This window comes from Mustela nigripes, chromosome 18 (genome assembly GCF_022355385.1).
Source record: "Mustela nigripes isolate SB6536 chromosome 18, MUSNIG.SB6536, whole genome shotgun sequence".
NCBI classification, from domain to species: Eukaryota; Metazoa; Chordata; class Mammalia; order Carnivora; family Mustelidae; genus Mustela; species Mustela nigripes.
In genome coordinates this window covers 9,465,159-9,485,610 of record NC_081574.1, presented here as the reverse complement: position 1 = coordinate 9,485,610, position 20,452 = coordinate 9,465,159, and positions in this window count along the sequence as shown.

The following is a 20,452-nucleotide window of genomic DNA, read 5'->3' as shown; positions in this document are numbered from 1 at the left end:
TCTCAGGGTCCTGGGATCGAGTCCCGCATCGGGCTCTCTGCTCAGCGGAGAGCCTGCTTCCTCCTCTCTCTCTCTCTGCCTACTTGTGATTTCTCTCTGTCAAATAAATAAATAAAATCTTTAAAAATAAATAAATAAAAAAAAATACATATAATTTTGAAATTTACCTGCAAAGCCCTAAAATGATAAAAAAAAAGATTGTCCCACAACTCTATAACAATAAGTGAAATAAACAAAACTCAGAATTAAAATTTTTGGATCCTGCATTTCCTAGAATGTTAGATTTTTCCTCATCCCTCAACAGAACTATTCCTTATAAACAATGAATATGTCCTAAATCACCTAGTCTTTGAGTATAGCCATAAAGAATAAAACAGCCAAAAATTATGTGCTCTAGTGCAGTTCATATCTGCCACATGATATTAAAAAATTTATATAGAGTTATGAATTCTCTATAAACATCAGAAGATAATGTGCACAATTGGTTTCCAAAGCATTGAGGTTTATAATATAAAATATCAGTTCTCTATCATTCTTAAGTAGTGGTAACATTTCTTAATCTAATTGAAACCCCAATTCTCTGTTTGGGAAACAATTGATAATCTCCATTTTTTTGTCAGACTGAGTACTCGATAGTATCTTATAGTCTATTTATTTAGCTAATGGGAGAGTGGAATAATCTATGCACCCGGGTCACTTAACTCCTGTTTCTTGTTGGGGAAATGATAAATTTTGAGGTTTGAATCATTGTTTAGGGTCCTATTTCATTATTTTGAAATATACCATTAAATTGCCCTGAGTGTTTTGAAAGTTTTCCAGAACACAATTAGTGATATTACAAACACTACTGATAATACACCGTGATCTTAAAAAAAAAAAAAAAAAAAAAAAAATGAAGGCGGGGAGAAAGAAAAGGAAAAAGGTGACTTTTAAGTCGTGGAATAGTAAATAATATGGTCTTACCAGAAAAGCCATCCATCCATCCACTTTCTCATTTGTAAAGTACTTGATGTCACTATATTATATTACTATAATAAGATGCCATATAAGACTTCTTAAAGAATGAGGGTCCAGGAGTTTTACCGAGCAATGCAAGAATGTTCTAGACTTGAGATCAGGAATCCCAGTATAGCTGGCAGGCAGATACTGAATGTCAACTAACTGTCAGAGACTATGAACTGTGATTATACTCTAAGCATTAGACAGAATCAGTATTTGGAACTCACTGCCCAGTGATAGTAACTAATACATAAACAAATTATGTAAACTGCAATATGTATAAGAGGTCTGATGAAGCCTTTTGAGAGTTTTGAGGTTAAGAGATGAAAGAAATGTCTAGAGCAGGGCTCCTATATCCAAATCTGTATTCACATCTCTCATAAGAATGGGTAGTGGTGAGATGTTGAACTTCAAAAACATGAAGTCTAACTATGATGAATTTGATGGTATTCCTATCCCAGTATCTCTGTCAACAAAAGTAGAAAATAAAAAATAAATAAAATATTTATTTATTCATGCAGATTGTCCCTAAGCACTTATTAAATAGGCAGAATTTATATAGAAGCATCTTCCTACTGACTTTTCAATATTTTTCATTTTTGGTCTCTATACCCCCCCAAAAAAGGGGGGAAAAAGGAGGAAAATAAATGGAATAAAATATAGTAGAATTGAATAAGAAGCAAATATGCCAAGGATTATAATACATGTATTTATATTCACAGTCTACTAATGTAAACTTCAACTTCTTTGAAGCCACTTAAAAAAAGAAGAAATATACCCTTTCCATAGGCAGATTGAGGAAAATCACCTTTTGTTAAAAGGTTTTTACTTTAAGTTTAATATGTAAAAAGAAACGTATACATTTGTATACATGTATACAAATGTTTGATTTCTAATCAAATGTACACATATGTGTAAGCAGCTCAAATTAAACACCCAGAGTCTCCATCGATGCACCGCTGTCTCCCATCCCCCAGTGGAGCCACTCTTCTCACTTCTACAGTACTCTCTCATCTTAGAACCATGTAGCGAATACCCTGTGCCCACTTTCTTTTGCTCAGCATTGTGTATGTAAGATTTATCCATTTCATGGCATGGTATTTACTTTATTTTCATGATTATTTAGCATTCCACTGAGCATCTGACTTTGTCCAAAACACAAATGACCCTATTCTCAGATCATGATGTGGATCAATCTTGTGGGCAGGAAGGCAGTGGAGCATAACAGTGAAGAACACAGGTTCTCAAGAGTAAATCTGATCTGCCACTTACCGTCTGTGTGGTCTTGGGCAAGTTAACCTTCTGTTGTTTAAAATGTTTTTTTCTTCTTCGTTTATTTGTATCTATTTACTTATTGTTATTATGTGCAATTTAGAATGGGGATGCGTTAGGGGTAACTAATTGCAAAAAAAATTCAAAAGTTTTGTTCTGTTTTCCTATAAAATTCAAAACAGTCTACCAAATATAAGCCTCGATCCCAGAGCAATATAAACCCCATTAATAGCTGTATATGGAAATTAAGTGATGCATTCCTTTAACTAGAACTTTATCACATGCTTAATCGGAACTTTAAGTGAAAAGTATGTTATTAAGAATTGAAATCAATACCTTCTTTTTAAAAAAATCTTCAATTTGATATTCTCTCAAATTAAAATAATACAGTTCTCTAAAAAAATATATAAAGAAGTTAAAACATTTATAAATATGTCCTTCCGTTATCTTAATTTTCTTTTTTTAGTATCAATACACAAGTGATTGAAAATTTATCATCAGCTTTTTATCATTAAAAAGGATATAAATATATGCCTACTCATAACATCCTGTTTTCATCACAGATTATCTCATCAGATATTTTTTGTTTATCTTTATGAACCCTTAATGTATCCATATATCTGAACACACATATTTGTTAGTAAGTACCCTTTTGTCCCTTGCATTTTTTTTCTTTATAGCGAATTATCTGTCTTGGAGAGTCATGTCCGTGTTTTTAATTATGATTTTAAAATATTTACTATATTTTAATTACAAAACAAAATACACATTCACAGCAAGAAATTCGTAGATAACACTGAGAAAAGATAACAAGCAACAGTAGGTGTCATAGTTTCAATTAGGAAAAAGAAAGATTGAAAAACAGAGAGAAAGAACAAGTGAGAGCAGGACAGAAAGAGAAATAGCAGAAATTGTTCCAAGCAGAAATCTAAGATGACCCCCCAAATTCCTGGTATCAAGTGTGCACACACCCCCCACCTTCTCAATCAAACATTATCTGGGTTGTTCTGTGTTCTCTGAAAAGATTTTTCAGATATAATTAAATTTCTGTTAATTTGTTACACAAAAATAGAAAACCAATACACTTGCTGTCCAGGTGGTCTTTTTCATATTAAGCATTTAAAAAAATCAAAGCCTATTTCAATGTAAAGTTCAAACTTTTCTCAACCCAGATCTCTCTTCCCACGCAAGGGTAATGCCTAGACTTTGTCTAAGTGAAAACAAAGTATACACTTCATAGGTTATGATTTAAATAAAAAATACTCTATAGAAAATATTTTACAGGTTATTTCTTTTTAACCTGTTGATGTCTCTGGGAGATAACTACATTGCAGAAATAAAAAAACAACCTTCCTCTTTTTGATATATGGGTATCAGATATCATTTTATCCATTTTTATACTTTAATTAACCAGTTCTCTGTTGTGAACATATTTGCTGTCAAACTTTAACTATTGCAAAAAAGTGCAACAATAAACTGTCTTCTCTTGCAAAAATTCAGTTTTGATTGAGGTTAATTATCTTGTCTGTAGGGTTACTGGGAATTTGAAATAATATGCTACAAAATTTTTCATGTCCTTTGCATATTTTTCCCATTGATAGCTACTTAGTTTCTTTCCATTTTATCAGCGATTGATATTCTAATTTATGTAAGATAGTTAATCAGTAAGTAAGCCCACTTTAGGCTTTTAGAAATGTTGATAAATCCCTTACCACAAAATATCCACAATTTAACTTTCTTCATCATTACATGAGGATGTGTTTCCTCTCATCTACATTATTGCTAGTTAAATGAATTATAAGTTAATTATTAGTTTTATTTCCAGAGAGTGATTTATTTTTGTTACCTTTCTGAATGACCCTTTTTAATTTTATTTTTAGGTTACTGACATGCATGTGTAAGAAATTCTTGAATTTCATTAGCTATTTTTCTAATGTGTTGCCATATTGAGCATGAACTTTATTAGTTGTGGTGCATTTCAATTGATTTTCTTAAATTTTCTATATATTTAGCATATCATTCTTAAATGATCACTTTCCAATATTTATAATTAAAAAACCTATCTTATTCACATTGAGTATTAAATGCTAATACTAGCAGTAATAATAGACATTTTTCTTTAAAATTTTTTTTTCTTTAAAACTTTTAGTAAGCTTTTGTTGTCTTACCATTGTGCAATGCTTTCTGAAAGTTTCTGGTATACATAGTTGAAAAAGTTGAGGAGTTTTATTTATTTATTTATATTTAATTTAAAATCTGAGGATATGTGTTGAATTTCTACAAATGTTTTAGAACTGTTCCCATCTTCTTATGATTTTTAATCAAATTATAGAGTCTGTTTTTTTCATTTATTATTTATAGATTGGATTTAATAAAAGCCTTTATTAATGTTGAGTGGAATTATATGCATTTAAATGCCATTGGTCATAATTATTCATTCATATATGGTTTGATTACATATGTTAAATGCATTTTAAAATTGTAACTAGTATTCATGAATGAGAATTCTCATCAGTTGCTCTTATTTTTATTATTTTGGAAAATGTGTTGGAGTAGCTTCATTGAATGATTTTGTTTCTTTTATGTAGCATGGACTAAACATTTTTTTTAAATTTTTTATTTTTTATAAACATATATTTTTATCCCCAGGGGTACAGGTCTGTGAATCACCAGGTTTACACACTTCAAAGCACTCACCAAAGCACATACCCTCCCCAATGTCCATAATCCCACCAAAAGAAATGGACTAAACATTTTTTATAGAGCTCACCTTAAGAATATCAGCATATGTTGCATCACCACTTCCTCATATCAGGGAGATCATATGATAGTTGTCTTTCTCTGCTTGACTTATTTCACTAAGCATGATACGCTCTAGTTCCATCCATGTTGTCGCAAATGGCAAGATTTCATTTCTTTTGATGGCTGCATAGTATTCCATTGTGTATATATACCACATCTTCTTGATCCATTCATCTGTTGATGGACATCTAGGTTCTTTCCATAGTTTGGCTATTGTGGACATTGCTGCTATAAACATTTGGGTGCACGTGCCCCTTTGGATCACTATGTTTGTATCTTTAGGGTAAATACCCAATAGTGCAATTGCTGGGTCATAGGGCAGTTCTATTTTCAACATTTTGAGGAACCTCCATGCTGTTTTCCAGAGTGGCTGCACCAGCCTGGGGATAAAAATATATAAAATATATAAAATATATAAAAAATAAAATAAAATAAAAAAATATTGCATTGCAAAAAAAAAAAGAATATCAGCACATGGTTAACTTTTTTAAACAGTGTATATTCACCACATTTTGCCTTTATTCCATGTATATATTTCCTCCCCATTTATAAATTAATTTAGAAGATTGATATTCATCTCAGAAAACATTTGATTCACTTGATTTTTCATAAATTTGCCATAAACGTCCAGATACAGACTTATGTATATTTTTAAAATAGTCTTTTAGTTCACTCCAAGGTAGACTTAATGTTGCTCAAATGAGAAGAGTTCTGAATTCAGGGGCATTATATAGTTATCATGCCACTTTAACAGAACAGTAAACCTAGTATCAAATAGTGACATGGTATACTTTTGGTATGGTTCAGTCTCCTTTATTTCTAATGTTGCTTATAGACCTGGAAGAATGGTTACATAGTCCATGAACTGAGGAAATGTGGGGACAAATAATGCAGCATAATGAATGTTTTTGTAGTTGTGTCCTCTCTCTCCTCATCTTATTTATAAAGCTCAAAGAGATTTCAGGCACTGTGGTTAGGAAGTTGTGTTTTTTATACCTTTATTTTAATTATCCAGATGCTAAAATATAATTCAATAAAGTAATTTGATTTAACTTTAAAATTTGAGTTAAAATTTTATAGCAAATAATTGAATCCAGTAATTAAATGAACAGATTAGTATTTAAAAAAATATTCTACTTAGCATAATGCCTTCAAGGTCCATCCATGTAAGTCAGACCAAGAAAGACAAATACCATATGATTCTACTCATAATAGAACTTAAAAAAAAAAAAAAGAATAAAAGAATAAACAAACAGAAGGTAGAATCGGACCTATAGATACAGAGAACAAACTAATGGTTGCCAGAGGGCAGAGGGATGGCGGAATGGGCAAAATAGGTGAAGGGGAGAGGGAAATACAGGCTCCCAGTTATGGGTTGAGTAAGTCTTGGGAATAAGGAGCATAAGGAGTGCAGTCAATTATACTGTAATAGTGGTGTAGTGGGACAGATAGTAACTATACTTAGAGTGAAGATAGACTAATGTATGAACTTGTCAAGTCACGAAGTTGTATACCTGAAACCAATATAACATTGTGTGTCAACCACACTCAAAAAAATCATGAAAATATTATTCTATTTTTATATTCATCACTTATCTTCCAATGGTTCTAATAAAGCAGAAGGATGTTAAAGGTCCATGTAGTTAATATACACAGTTCCACTCTCCTACCAAGAAAAGGGCAATGAATGAAAAAGGAGATTACAGTGTGAAATTTTTCAGAATTCAGGGATCAAACCCCATATCCTTATTCCCAGAGCTTGATTCTACTCTCTGTCCAGGTATACTATAGACTCAGTCAGTGCTTTATCTCTGACCTCAAAACAATGTTAAATAAGTTTGCCAGATAGACATATTCAGTTTCTGTTGTCACACATGTTTTAAGGCAGATAAAAAAACATTTAAATAGGTCACCAATGGAATTTAAAAAAATCTTTATGACATTTTGACAAAAGTGGCATTTAACTCAGTAGTTTTCTATTATTTTGTCATTGCTTTCTAAGTGCAATGGCCCAGATGTCAGGAAGAACTCTAAGAAATGATTTTGCTCTGCTGAGATATGTAAGGGTAGAACCACATGCCCATCATTATTTGTATGTATAACAGATGCTTTCTGGTTCCCTTTAACTTAAAATCATTGTCTCTTTCTTTGAAGAAAAGCATCTGTCCTTGTCCTTAGGAAAAAGTGTTACACTAAACTTTATTTTTCTCTTCAAGTGAATGCTAGGTGAGTATGATTTCTTCTTTACTTCCTTCTGAGGCATGAAGACACAGGCTTAAAATTTTCTCTATCAATTCCTTGGAGGTTCTGTTTGACAACGTCAGATGAAGAATTTACCTCCTCCCGCAGGCTTACAGGTTGTAGGATTTTCAGAGACTTCCAATGCATAGCTTTTAACAAATTGTTGTGTTTTTTTGTTTTTTGAAAAAAATCAAAAGTAAGCAACATAAAGTGTTAGCAACAAATCTGTCTCTATAGACATCATAATCTGTTGTGACAAGTTGCAGTCTGTTATGTGCTAACAGTTAACTGTTGTTCACCTCTGAATATCACAACAGCTCAGAATATTTGGTGCATTCCTAGAAGTGTTTACATAGAGGATTGAATAAAATATAATTTCTAGAACCTTCTACATCCAGACCCAAAGTACTCATGCTTAAAGGTATTTAGCATGTTTTCCTTAGATCATGTTTAAATGAACCTTTTAAATTTGATCATTAATTTTATAAACATGCTTATTTTTAGTACATTAATTTCTTTAAAAGAAATGCTTCTTGAACAATCTATTTTTTAGATAAGTAGCTTCAGTTTAACACTTGAATTATTTGTTTATAAGTTCTTTGAGGATGTTATTTTTATGTATAGATCTGTATTGACTCAAAACTGTTACAGAATCCATAACACCTATACATTAAATTAAATCATTCATTTAATCTGTACTTTTGCTTCTTTTTCCTGTTTTCCTTCCTTCTCAGGTTTCCATGGAATATGTTATAGCATTCTGTTTTATCTCCTCTTGCTATAGAAATTACACTCAAAAAATTTATTTGAGTGGTTGCTCTAAGGTTTAAAATATATTTTCTTAAAAATCAACCTAAGTCTAGAGTGAAATAGTACTTTGTGACTTACTTTAAGTCACCTTACAGCAATTATTCCCAGGAGGTGTCTTGTCTCTTGTAACTGTACTATTATTCATGTCAGATATCCACATCCTATCATCCAATAACTGTTACTGTTATTGCTGTAAACCAACAATTATCTTCTAGATCAATTAAGATAAGGAAAATAAAAAATTTATTTTACCTTTATGTTTTTCTTTTTCACTGCATTTCTTTTCTTTTTATAGATCTAAGTTTCTGACGTATGCCATTTTCTTCTACATGAAATGCGACTTTTAACATTGCCGTAGGCCAGGCCTGTTGATAATGAGTTCTTTCAGTTTTTGGTTTTTTGAGGAAAAAAAAAATCCGATTTCTTATTCACATTTGAAGGATATGTTGATATGTGACTCTAGGTTGGCAGGATTTTTTTCTTTAACACTTAAAGATTTTATTCCACTCCCTTTTTGCTTGCATGGTTTCTGGTGACAGGTCTACTGTAGTTCTTATTCTTGTTCCTCTCCAGTTTGTCCCCTCTGTCTTCTTCAAGATTTTTCTGACTTTCTTTCATCTCTTCAGTTTGATTTTGATATGCCTAGATGTGTGTGTTTGGGGGGGCCGTATTTATACTGTGTAGTCATCTTTCTTTGTGTGCACTGAACTTCCTGCTTGTGTATCTAATGCCTGATATTAATTTTGTAAAGTTCTGTCATTATTGCTTCAAATAGTCTTCTGCCTTATTTTCACTTTCTTCTCCTTTTGGAATTACCATTATGACTATAAACCTTTGATTTTGTTCTTCAGCACTTGGAAGTCCTAATTTGTTTTGTTTTTTTTTTCATTCTTTTTTTTTTCCTTTAGTTTAATTTTGGTAAGTTTACGTGGACCTGAATTCAAGCTCACTAGTTCTTTCCTCATTGTTTTAAAATCCATTACTGAGCTCATTCTTTCTGTTTCAGTGGTTTTTAAATTTTTTTTTTTTTTAATTTCAGGATTTCCTTTTGACTTTTTTCTTATAGTTCCCAATTCTCTGCTGAAGTCATCCATTCAGTATGGCATAATATCTACTCTTTAATCAGATCAGTTAATGTACTAAACATAATTATTTTCAATGTCTTGCCAGAAAAATCCAACATCTGTGTCATTTCCAAGTCTGATTTTGATGATTGCTTTTTCTCTTCAGACAAGATATATGCAGATTTTTAAATTTTAAAAATTAATTTGCTTTTTGGAATGAATATCTTGTAATTTTTTGTTAAAGCCATCATACTGTGTCAGGTAAGTAGGGCTCAGGAAAAGAAGTCCCTAGTGCAAGGATTTATATTAATCTGGCTAGGTGGGTGTTACATTTAATATTTGTTGTAGCTATAAGTAACAGAGAATTTAAATTCCTCTAGTATTTTTTGTTTTCATTTTCAATCTTGACTTGAGTTTTCTCTTTGTATTTCTCCTCAGAAGTCTGTCTTACGGTATTTCTCTAGTTAACTATAATTGCACTGACTTCTGCTAGAAGGTTTGGGGGGAGGAAATGTTCTATAATCCTTGGATTAAATTCTTTAAGCTCTTTTTGCTGAACTATTGTTCGGGCGTCAACTTTGTGTTTTTTATCACTCTTCTAGGATACAGATTTTTATTCTGTTGTTCCTGCTTGTACCCTGAACTCAGACTACCCAATTATGTCCGTAAAGCCTCTTCTCTGGTGATTATGTCAGATTTTTGTTGGTGGTGGTGGGTTTGTTTTTTTCATTTTTTTTGTTTTTGTTCTTGTTTTTGCCTCTTTAGATGAAATACAAAAACTGAGGAATGTGGATGTCAGCAGGAATTTATTCTGCCATTGGGGTAAGTTTTCAGTATTGTTCTCTAGTAAAGTCATTCCTCCTAGAGAGTAGGTATTTGCTTACAAAAAGGATCCTGAGGATTTCATAATGACCACTTTCCCTCCTCTCTATTGGAACCTGGTGGGGTTCCCAGAGGGAAGCCTCACAAAGTGATGGCCCCAGGCCATCATTGCTGGTAATTATGAGTTGGCTTTTTTGCCATTTATTTTTTTTATCCTAGTTTGGATTACAATTAATTTTGTACTTCCAATTGTAAATGTCTCGTTTTATTTATCATGAGGAATACATTTTACTCTTTAATTAGTTGAATGGACTACAATCCCTAACAATAATATATAATTGGCCCTAAATTTATGTATGCTTAGTGTATAACACTTAGTGCATCAGAAAAAATAAAATGAAACACCTGAAATCAGAGAATTTGGTTATAAGGTCATTTTACTCCAAGTCCCAGCATATTTTTGTGAACTCATTACTTAAAGTTTGTGATCTTATATTTTTCTTTATATTACTGAGTTCCTGGGCTTTAACCATATAAAAGACACAAAATACTATGCAGGAAATGAAATGAAAACATCCACATTCAAAAAGAGCTATAAAACTTTTAGCATGCTAGGTATTGTATTTTACATAATTATATATTTCTAGGATTATCCCCCCCAGATCACTCTTCTGGAGTTTTATAGTAGTGTGAAACAAAATATTTACGCAAGTAGTTCTTATCATTTTTCTCACAATTTGCTTCTGCTTCTTAGATGAGAAAGGAAAAAAAAAAAGGTCTTGACTCTAGTATATAAAAAAGAGAAGAAACAAATTACCAATATTAAAAACGAACAGAAAACATCACTATTGATCTGCAAAACACTAAAAGAAAAAAAAAAAAGAATACTCAAACAACCTTATGCCAGAATTTTTAAAGACATAGATGAAATGTCTCAATTCATAGAAAGAAAGAGACCACCAATACTGACCCAAAAAGTAGATAACCTGAATAATCTTGAATCGAAAGTTAAAAATATTACCATTTTGGTAATTTACTAATACAAAGCTTACCAAAGTAGAAACTTCCAGACCAAGATAATTTCACATGTAAAGTCTTATGGGTTATTTAAGGAAGAAAGTTTACTTTTTATATCAATGCCTTCCAAAAATAGAGGTTGGAGGGTACATTCTAAGCCTTTTATGAGGCCAACATTACATTTATACCAAAATGAGACCAAGAAAATTACAAAAAAAGGTAATATACACAGAAATATAATTCTTGAACCTGGACACAAAATGCCTCAAAAATTAGCAAAGTGAGGGGCACCTGGATGGCTCAGTCAGTTAAAGCCTCTGCCTTTGGCTCCAGTCATGATCCCAGGGTCCTGGGATGGAGCCCTGCATTGGGCTTTCTGCTCAGCGGGGAGCCTGCTTCCTCCTCTCTCTCTTTCTGCCTGCCTCTCTGCCTACTTGTGATCTCTGTCTGTCAAATAAATAAATAATTTTTTTAAAAATTAGCAAAATGAATGAAAAAACATGAGAAAAAATAATGTATAATGAGTAATTGAGTTTATCATAGGAATTCAACAATATTCAACACTTGAAAATTGATCAATGATTTATAACATAATAAAGACATGCAAAGGGGTGCCTAGGTGGCTCAGTTGGTTAAGCCTCTGCCTTCAGCTAAGGTCATGATCCCAGGGTCCTGGGATTGAGCACCTCTTGGGACTCCCTACTGAGCAAAGAGTCTGCTTCTCTCTCTCTCTCTGCCCCTCTTCCCTGCTTGTGCTCTCCGTCTCTCCAATAAATAAATAAAATCCTTAGGGAAAAAAAATGTAAAAGAAAAATCACATAATCTTTTTAAATCTGAAACTGTTTTTTTTTAAACTGAGACAGAAAGATGTGTTCGGTATTTCCTGTTGGTGATATGTAATTAAATTGAATTGTAGCATATGGAAGAACATGGATATACTTGTTTTGTTTGTTTCATTTTCCGTATTAACAGAGGTATGTTTTCTCTGAACCACATTTCAACTTCCCTGTGTCTGGCTTAGTTTCAATGTTAAAAGAAATATTCAGAGTATAATATGTAAATTATTCAAATTAGTAGATTTATAATTGCCTTATTCAATAGTTAAATTTTCTTCATGCTTTTTGTTTGAATTAGAGAAATAGGATCAGTGATTTTACTTTAGAAAGTATAGGTTAGAGTAGAAGTAGAATTTAGTGGCATATATGCCATTATCTTTATATATTTAAATGCATAAATTTAGGAAAAAAAGAGTTAAACATGTTCCAACATTCCAAAAGTTATGTTAGGGTAAAAAGAAGACAGTACTATGAAATGTTTCCGTTGAAATGAGTAAAATTATTACAAACTGTATAACTATGGAAAGAACAGTGTTGGGAAGAACCAAGTAACAGATAATTGAAATACAAGTTCAGACCTTCAAACAAACATCAAAAAGTGGTCAATCTAAGTGTCACGTCTTTTAGATTTCATTCAACAGAGATTCAGAAAGTGCTGACATTTAACTTTGCATTATGTGGTAACATGTATAACTTTGCACTATGAGTTAGCTCTCATTATGAATCTAACATGCAATCATTTTAATAGATGCACAAAACACATTTAACAAAAGTCAACATCCATTCATAAAAATAAATTAACAAAGTAAGGATAGAAATAAGTTCTCATAAATGAATTTAATGCAGGACACTTTTATAAAACTAATAAAACCTAATTCTTACTGGTTAAAGAACACTGCTTTTCCTGAGATTAGAAATAAGTCAATGATATCCTCAAACCAATTCTTTTTTTTTTTTTAAGATTTTATTTATTTGACAAAGAGAGAGAGAGATCACAGGTAGGCAGAGAGAGAGAGGGAAAAGCAGGCCTCCTGCTGAGCAGAGAACCTGACGCGGGGCTGCATCCCAGGACCCCAGGATCAAGACCTGAGCCGAAGGCAGAGGTTTTAACCCACTGAGCGACCCAGGCGCCCCTCCTGAAACCAATTCTATTCAGCATTGTCTTTGAGGACCTACTCACTGCAATATTGCAAGAAAAAGAATTAAAAACTGTAAAGCTACACACATATTCTATTTGCCAAATTCCCCAAACTGACAATACCCAATGCAGGTGGGGGTATGGAGTAACATGAGTTTTCATACATTGCTAGAGGAAGTGCAATGTAGTACTGTCACTTTGGAAAATAAACAGGCAGTTTCTTGCATATAACTATGCAACCTTGACAAAAACTCTTGCCATAAAATCTAGTGATTACACTCCTTGATATTTACTTAAATGAGTTGAAAATTATGTCCACACACACACAAAAATGAATGTTTATATCAGCTTTAATTCATAATTGTCAACACTTGGAAGAAAATGAGATATCCTTTAATAGTCGTATTAATAAACTTTGCTACAGCTATACAATGGGACATTATTTAGTGATAAAAAAATGAATTATAAAAGTAAGAAAGACAAGGAAGAACTTTAAATTGCATATTTCTAAGTGAAATAAGCTAATCTGAAAAGGCTAAATACTCTATGATTCCAACTGTCTGACATCCTGAAAAGGTCAAAACTATAAACACAGCCAAAAGATCAGTGGCCGCAGAGGTTCCCGCAGAAGGGGAGACGGATGAATAGGGAGCGCACAGGGATTTGTAACGCAACGAAGTTATTTCAGATAATACTGGAATGGCCGAGACATGTCACTATACGTTTGTAAAAACACAGAATGTACTACATAAAAGGTAAACCCAAATGCAAACTACAAAACTTACTTAATAATCATGTATCAATATTGGCTCATCAAACGTAATGAATCTACCACACGAATACCAGATGTTAATAATAAGGGGAACTGAGGGTGTAGAAGGCAATGTTTGTACGGGAACTCTAATTTTCACTCAGTTTTTCTGTCATACTAAAACTGTTCAAAAAAATTTTATTAATTTAAAAAATAAATACTTTAGTAAAAGAAATACACCTATCTATGTGAACAGGTGACATGATTTGACATGCAGAAAATTCCTAAAGGTGTATAAAAAGGCATCTTAAACTAACAAGAGTGTTTAGCAAGATCACACAATGCAAAGTCAATAATAGTCAGTTGCAATTTTTTTATTATTATGTCATGTTAATCACCATACAATACATCATTAGTTTTAGAGGTAGGGTTCCGTGATTCATTGCCATTGCTCCATGCAATCTGTGCCCTCCTTAATAACCATCACCAGGCTCATCCATCTCCCAACCCCCTCCCTTCTAAAACCCTGTTTGTTTCCCAGAGTCCATAGTCTCTCAAGGTTTGTCTCCCCCTCCTATATCACCCTTCATTTCTTCCTTCCTTCTCTTAATGTCCTCCATGCTCTTCTTTACGTTCCACAGATAAGTGAAACCATATGATAGTTGACTTTCTTAGCTTGTCTTATTTCACTCAACAAAATCTCCTCCATCCCATCCATATTGATGCAAAAGTTGGGTATTCATCCTTTCTGACGGCTGAGTAATATTCCATTGTGTATATGGACCACATCTTCTTTATTATTCATTCATCTGTTGAAGGCCATCTTGGCTCTTCACACAGTTTGGCTGTTGTGGACATCACTGCTCTGAACACTGGGGTGCATATGGCTCTTCTTTTCACTTCATCTATATCTTTGGGATAAATACCCCATCTTGCAATTACTGGATATTGGGTAGCTCTATTTTTTGAGGAACCTCCACACTGTTTTCCAAAGTGGCTGCACTAACTTGTATTCCCACCAGCAGTGTAAGAAGGTTCCCCTTTCTCCACAACCTCTCCAACATTTGTTGTATTTTGCTTTGCCAATTTTTGCCATTCTAATGGGTGTAAGGTGGTATCTGCATGTGGTTTTGATTTTAATTTCCCTAATGGCTAATGATGATGAACATTTTTACATGTGTCTGTTAGGCATTTGTCTGTCTTCTTTGGGGAAGTGTCTGTCCAACAGGTGACCCACGAATAGGAGAAGATATTTGCAAATGACACTACAGATAAAGGACTGATTTCCAAGATCTATAAAGAACTTCTCAAACTCAGCATCCAAAAAGCAAATAATAAGTCAAAATATAGGCAGTCAATTGTACTCTTATTTAAAAGCAATGAAAAATTTGAGTTTGAAGTGTGTGTGTGTGCATATCTCCTTTACAGTAGCACCAAAAGGATTCATTTTGGTGTGTATCTAACAAAATATGTAGAGGATGAGTGTGCAAAAAACTAAAAGTTGCTGGTAACAGAAATTAAAGGTCTCGATCAATGGTATGATATGCAGTGTTAGTGTTGGAAGTCTAGATTTTTCCCAGTTGGATCTACAGATTCAAGATAATCCCATTCAGAATCATAGCAAGCATTTTTGCAGACATTGAGAAGCTGACTCTGAAGTTTATAAAGAAAGGTAAAGGAACTAAAAGAGCCAAAGAATTCTGGAAAACAATTCTGGAAAACAATTCTGGGACTAACTCTACCTGATTTTTGGTATTTCTATAAAGCCAAAGTAAGTACTACATACAGTGTGGCTTTGATGAAGGAAAAGAGAAAAAGATCAATGGGTAATAGGCATAGCTCAGAAAAAGACAAACTTGAAAAACATCATTTTTTTTAATAAAGTGAAAAAATATGCTTCAATAAATAGTGCTGGAAAAATTGGATATGTATATTCAAAAAATGAATATAGACATATATACCAAACATTATATAAAGTTGAACTTAAAGTAGATTATAGATGAAAAAGTTAAATATAAAATCATAACACTTCTAGAAGAACAAAGATCTTTATAAACATTTCAGAGAAAAAGATAAAAGGTTAGAAAATAAACATATGAAAAGATGCTCAGTACCATTAATCAGGAAAATGCAAATTAAAACCACAATGAAGAACTATTACACCTCTATTAGAATTATATATATATTATCATATATAATATATATTATAAAATCTGAAAGTACCAAACGCTAGTGAATAGTCAGAGTAAATGGAAATATTATTCATTGTTGAGGGGAATGCAAAATAGTACAGATGCTTTGCAAAATAGCCTTAGAGATTTTTTTTTTTTTTTGGCAAAAATCAAGCATATGTTTAGCATAATACGCAGCAACTCCAGTCCCAGGAATTCACCCAAGTGAGTCAAAAACCTTTACCTGAAGACCTGTTCAAGAATGTTTATGGTAGCTTTATTCATAATTGCCCAAATTGGGATTGACAAAGTAGTCTTCAGCAGGTGAATGAAAACAAACTCTGGTTCATCCATACAATAGAGTCTGCTGAACAGTGACAAGGAATAAAATACTGATTCTCATAACCCAATGGAGAATCTTGAGTGAAGGTTGCTAAGGAAAAGGAGCCCCAAACCTACAGACTACAGTTGTATGATTTCATTTATATGTTATTCTTGAAATGACAAACTATATGGATAAAAACAAGTCAGTCAGTTACCAGGAGCTGGGGAGATGATGTGGGAATTACTATAAAAGGCCAGACAAGGGAATTAGGGTGATGGGGATAGTTCTGTGTGTCACTGTGACAATGAATACATGATTTTTTGTATTTGACCATTATACTACAAAGTGGGAAATTTAGTATATTAAAAAACTATATAAAAAACAAAAACCTCAAGCAGAATTCTGTCAAATACCAGTATGCATTGCAACTATTATGCATGAGTCTAGCTCTATTCCAGTTGTGACTTCAGCCACACTGAGGGGAGTAAGAAAGGAAAGAGCTCACCAACGTGTATTTGGAAAACAGTGTTTTAGCTATGTCTGTAATAAAGATAAAAGTATTACATGCATGTCCTCTACTTTAATGGATATATATTTTTCCTTATGTAGATAAGGTAATTAATTGTGTAACTCCTTCAAAAATAGATAGAGAAGTGAACAAGGAATCAATATTACATAGCACATGAGAGCTAGGTTTCTCACTATCAGAGGGAGAAGTTATAAATTACAGATTACAAGATATGGGGATGTGAATTCTGCAATCGTGTTTTAGATATTAAAATGTATATATATACATGGCATATATATGTGTATATGTGATCTATATGTATATATATGTCATATGTGTGTATATACTGTGTATGTGCATATGAACAGTATGTATTTCTTAACTCTCCTCTGAGAGTACCTAAAAGCAGTGACACCTGGTAACAAGGAATATATCCATGACCAAATCTTCATTTATACATATAATTATTCAAAAAAAAGGGAATGAGCTCTCGTTGGTAAAATGCTGATTCTAGAGCTAAGACTGGGATGGATGAGTTTAGAGCATCTTGTGGTATCAGAAAATAAAGAAGAGTTAAAAACAAAATCAATGGAGCAAGACAAATGAACACAGGATCCAATCTGAAAGTGCTTTTAATGACCAAAGTTAAAACAATTAAAAAACAAATAGTGATAATATTGGTTTATAAAACAAATAAAAGAAATATCCATGATTCCAGAAAATATAACTAATTCAATAAATAATTAAATGGCAAAGAAGAAACAAATCATCTTTATAGAAGAATCTCAAGTAACAAATACAGTAGCAATGAAAGAAATACACGAAAATACCATTACAATATCAGAGCAAAAGAGGAATGAAAATTGTTCTTTTTTTAAGAACAGTTTTACATAGCATGAAATATTAGGCATAACCAACAAGAAATAAGCAAGAACTCTATCTTGAAACTATCATTGATGAAAAAGAGGACATGTATAATGGAAAGATGTACTGTTTTCATAAATTGGACAATTTAATATTGTGGAGAAGTTAATTTTTTTAAAGTTTTTCTGCCAGTTATGTGGAAGCAGAAGCATAATTAGAAAAGCTAACATTACAAAGAACCAAAATTTCAAATATACATTGTTGGTTTGAAGTGCGCCCGAACAGGTACATTTTTTTAAAATATTTTTTTATTTATTTGACAGAGATCACAAGTAGGCAGAGAAGCAGGCAGAGAGAGAGGAAGGGAAGCAGGCTCACAGCTGAGCAGAAAGCCCTATGTGGGGTTTGATCCCAGGACCCTGGGATCATGACCTGAGCTGAAGGCAGAGGCTTTAACCTACTGAGCCCCTGGGATCATGACCTGAGCTGAAGGCAGAGGCTTTAACCTACTGAGCCACCCAGGCACCCCAGGTACATTTATTTTTTGACATAGGTTTGTAATTTGGCATAACATATGCTAGAGGCCTATTTGGCAAATCTTGAAAAATAAGTACATATCGCTTTTGATTGAACAGGTACACATCCAAAAGATCATGCCTCTAATATACTTATTACATGTGTGTACACAACAGGCTTGTAATGATGTCTGTTACAGTCTTGAAGGGAGAAAAAAGTCTAAAATATCCAAAATGTCCATCAGTAGAAAATGATTAAATTATTAGGACATATTCATGCAGTTGAGCATAAAACAGTCATTAAATTCATGAAGCAGTATTATATGACTTGATATAAATGGTTAGCCGGATATAGTAGTAAATAAAAAAGAGAAATGGGAAAGAGTTTATTTTGATCAACATTTATGTGATAAGAAAGGATAGGGGCACCTGGGGGCTCAGTGAGTTAAGCATCCAACTCTTGCTTTTGACTCAGGGAATGATCAAGGAATCCTGAGATTAAGCCCCGTATTGAACTCCCACTCAATGTGGAGTGTGGAGTGGGCTTGGGATTCTCTCTCTCCTTCTCCCTCTACCCTTCCCCTACTCATGAACTCTCTCAATAAATACATAATCATAAATCTTTTAAAAAATAAAAGAATAAACTGGGCATAGAGTTCTTGTAAATCTGTTTAGGATACTATTTATATTTATATTATGTATATATATTAAAAGTCTGTTCCGCTGAGGGACATTGCTCCAGAGGCAAAAATTATATGTATTTATATTAGTATGTTTAGTAACATGTTTAAGTGTATATTGATCAAAATAAGCAATTCATTATTTTTTGTTATGAGTGATCTTTCATTGTGTTTATGTCAGAGATTTGCATACCCTCTCGGTTCACCATGGACTGGGAACATGAAACAACCAATTGGTCTCTGGAAATAAAATGACAGATTCATTGAAAACAGAGATTAAAGGGTATAGAAATGGGAAATTTTTAAAAATGTTTTTCTTCTTCTATCTATGGTATCAAAGGAATAGATCAATATTTTCTACATCCAGCTCACCTTCTACCAGTTGACTTTCATAACAGTGGGAAGCGTATTTCTAACTTCAGTCTCCTCATAAAATTAGCATTCTCTGCTATGTACACATAACTCATGTTTATGAGTGTTAGTAGCCTGAAATTTAAGTAGAATTTGGAATAACAATCTTTGGCAATATTCTTGAACTTCAGCTCCCCTAACCGAAGGATATGCGTTTTAGAATATAGATGTAAATTCTCTGGTCTCCATGTTATTGCCCAAATTGCAACATTTTTTTCCCCTCTCAACCCCTCAATTTTTTAAAAAAAATTGATATAATCATCACATGGAGTGTAGAACTTGGGATCAAGTTTATTTGCTATAGAAGTAAGGAAAAGTAAAGGGAAAATATGCAACTATCATTGGTCGTTCTGATAATTTTTGAGCTTTCAGGTTTTGATTCTTTCATAGTCCTGCAGGCACTTAGTGTCATCAACATTGTAGCGCATCCATCGACATCCTTTCCTACGTCCAACGGTAATTTATTTCTCCAATAACCCCACATTCACTTATAATTTATGATACTAGCCCACCGAACCACCTGGAATCACCATTCTATCCTCTTAAACACCAAATTCTCTATGTATTCATATCCTAATAATTTTCTAAGTAACAAGAATAGTAGTATTCATTTATTAATTGAACTTATCTTAGGATTCAACATCTTTATGGTACAGTGCTAGATGCTGGAGCAATGCTAACACACACACACACACACACGTATGCACAATGTCGATGCCCTTATGTTATTCTAAATGGAAACACCAGAGTCCTTGTCTTGAATGTATACTTTCAACAGGTCGCCATGCCCTAGGGGGAAGGATTTGAAGTATTTTGACAGCGTATCATGCGCTTCTCACTCGGATTTTATTCCGTCTGCTACCTCCATCCCACAAACCGCCCAATTCAGTGATTTTATGCATGAGCACTCTGGGCGGCAGTTATTTGATGTTATGATCTGTGGTCTCTTAGAAGATGAAAAATTCAAATGGGAAATAAATTAATGAGAAATTCCAACTATTATGAGAATCTCAAAGGAAAGTCCACGGGACTATGAAGATGATAACAGATGTGTCAGAGAAGATTTCTTATAGCAAGAGATTTTGTAAGTTACATTTGAAAACGTGTCTGAGATTTCCTAGGTAGATTGGGCGATTGAAGTAGAGAAAGAGAAACAGAATAAACGTGAAAATTCTTCTCATGCAGTTTCTCAAAATGTGGTTTGTGGATCCCGAAGGCTCCCTGAC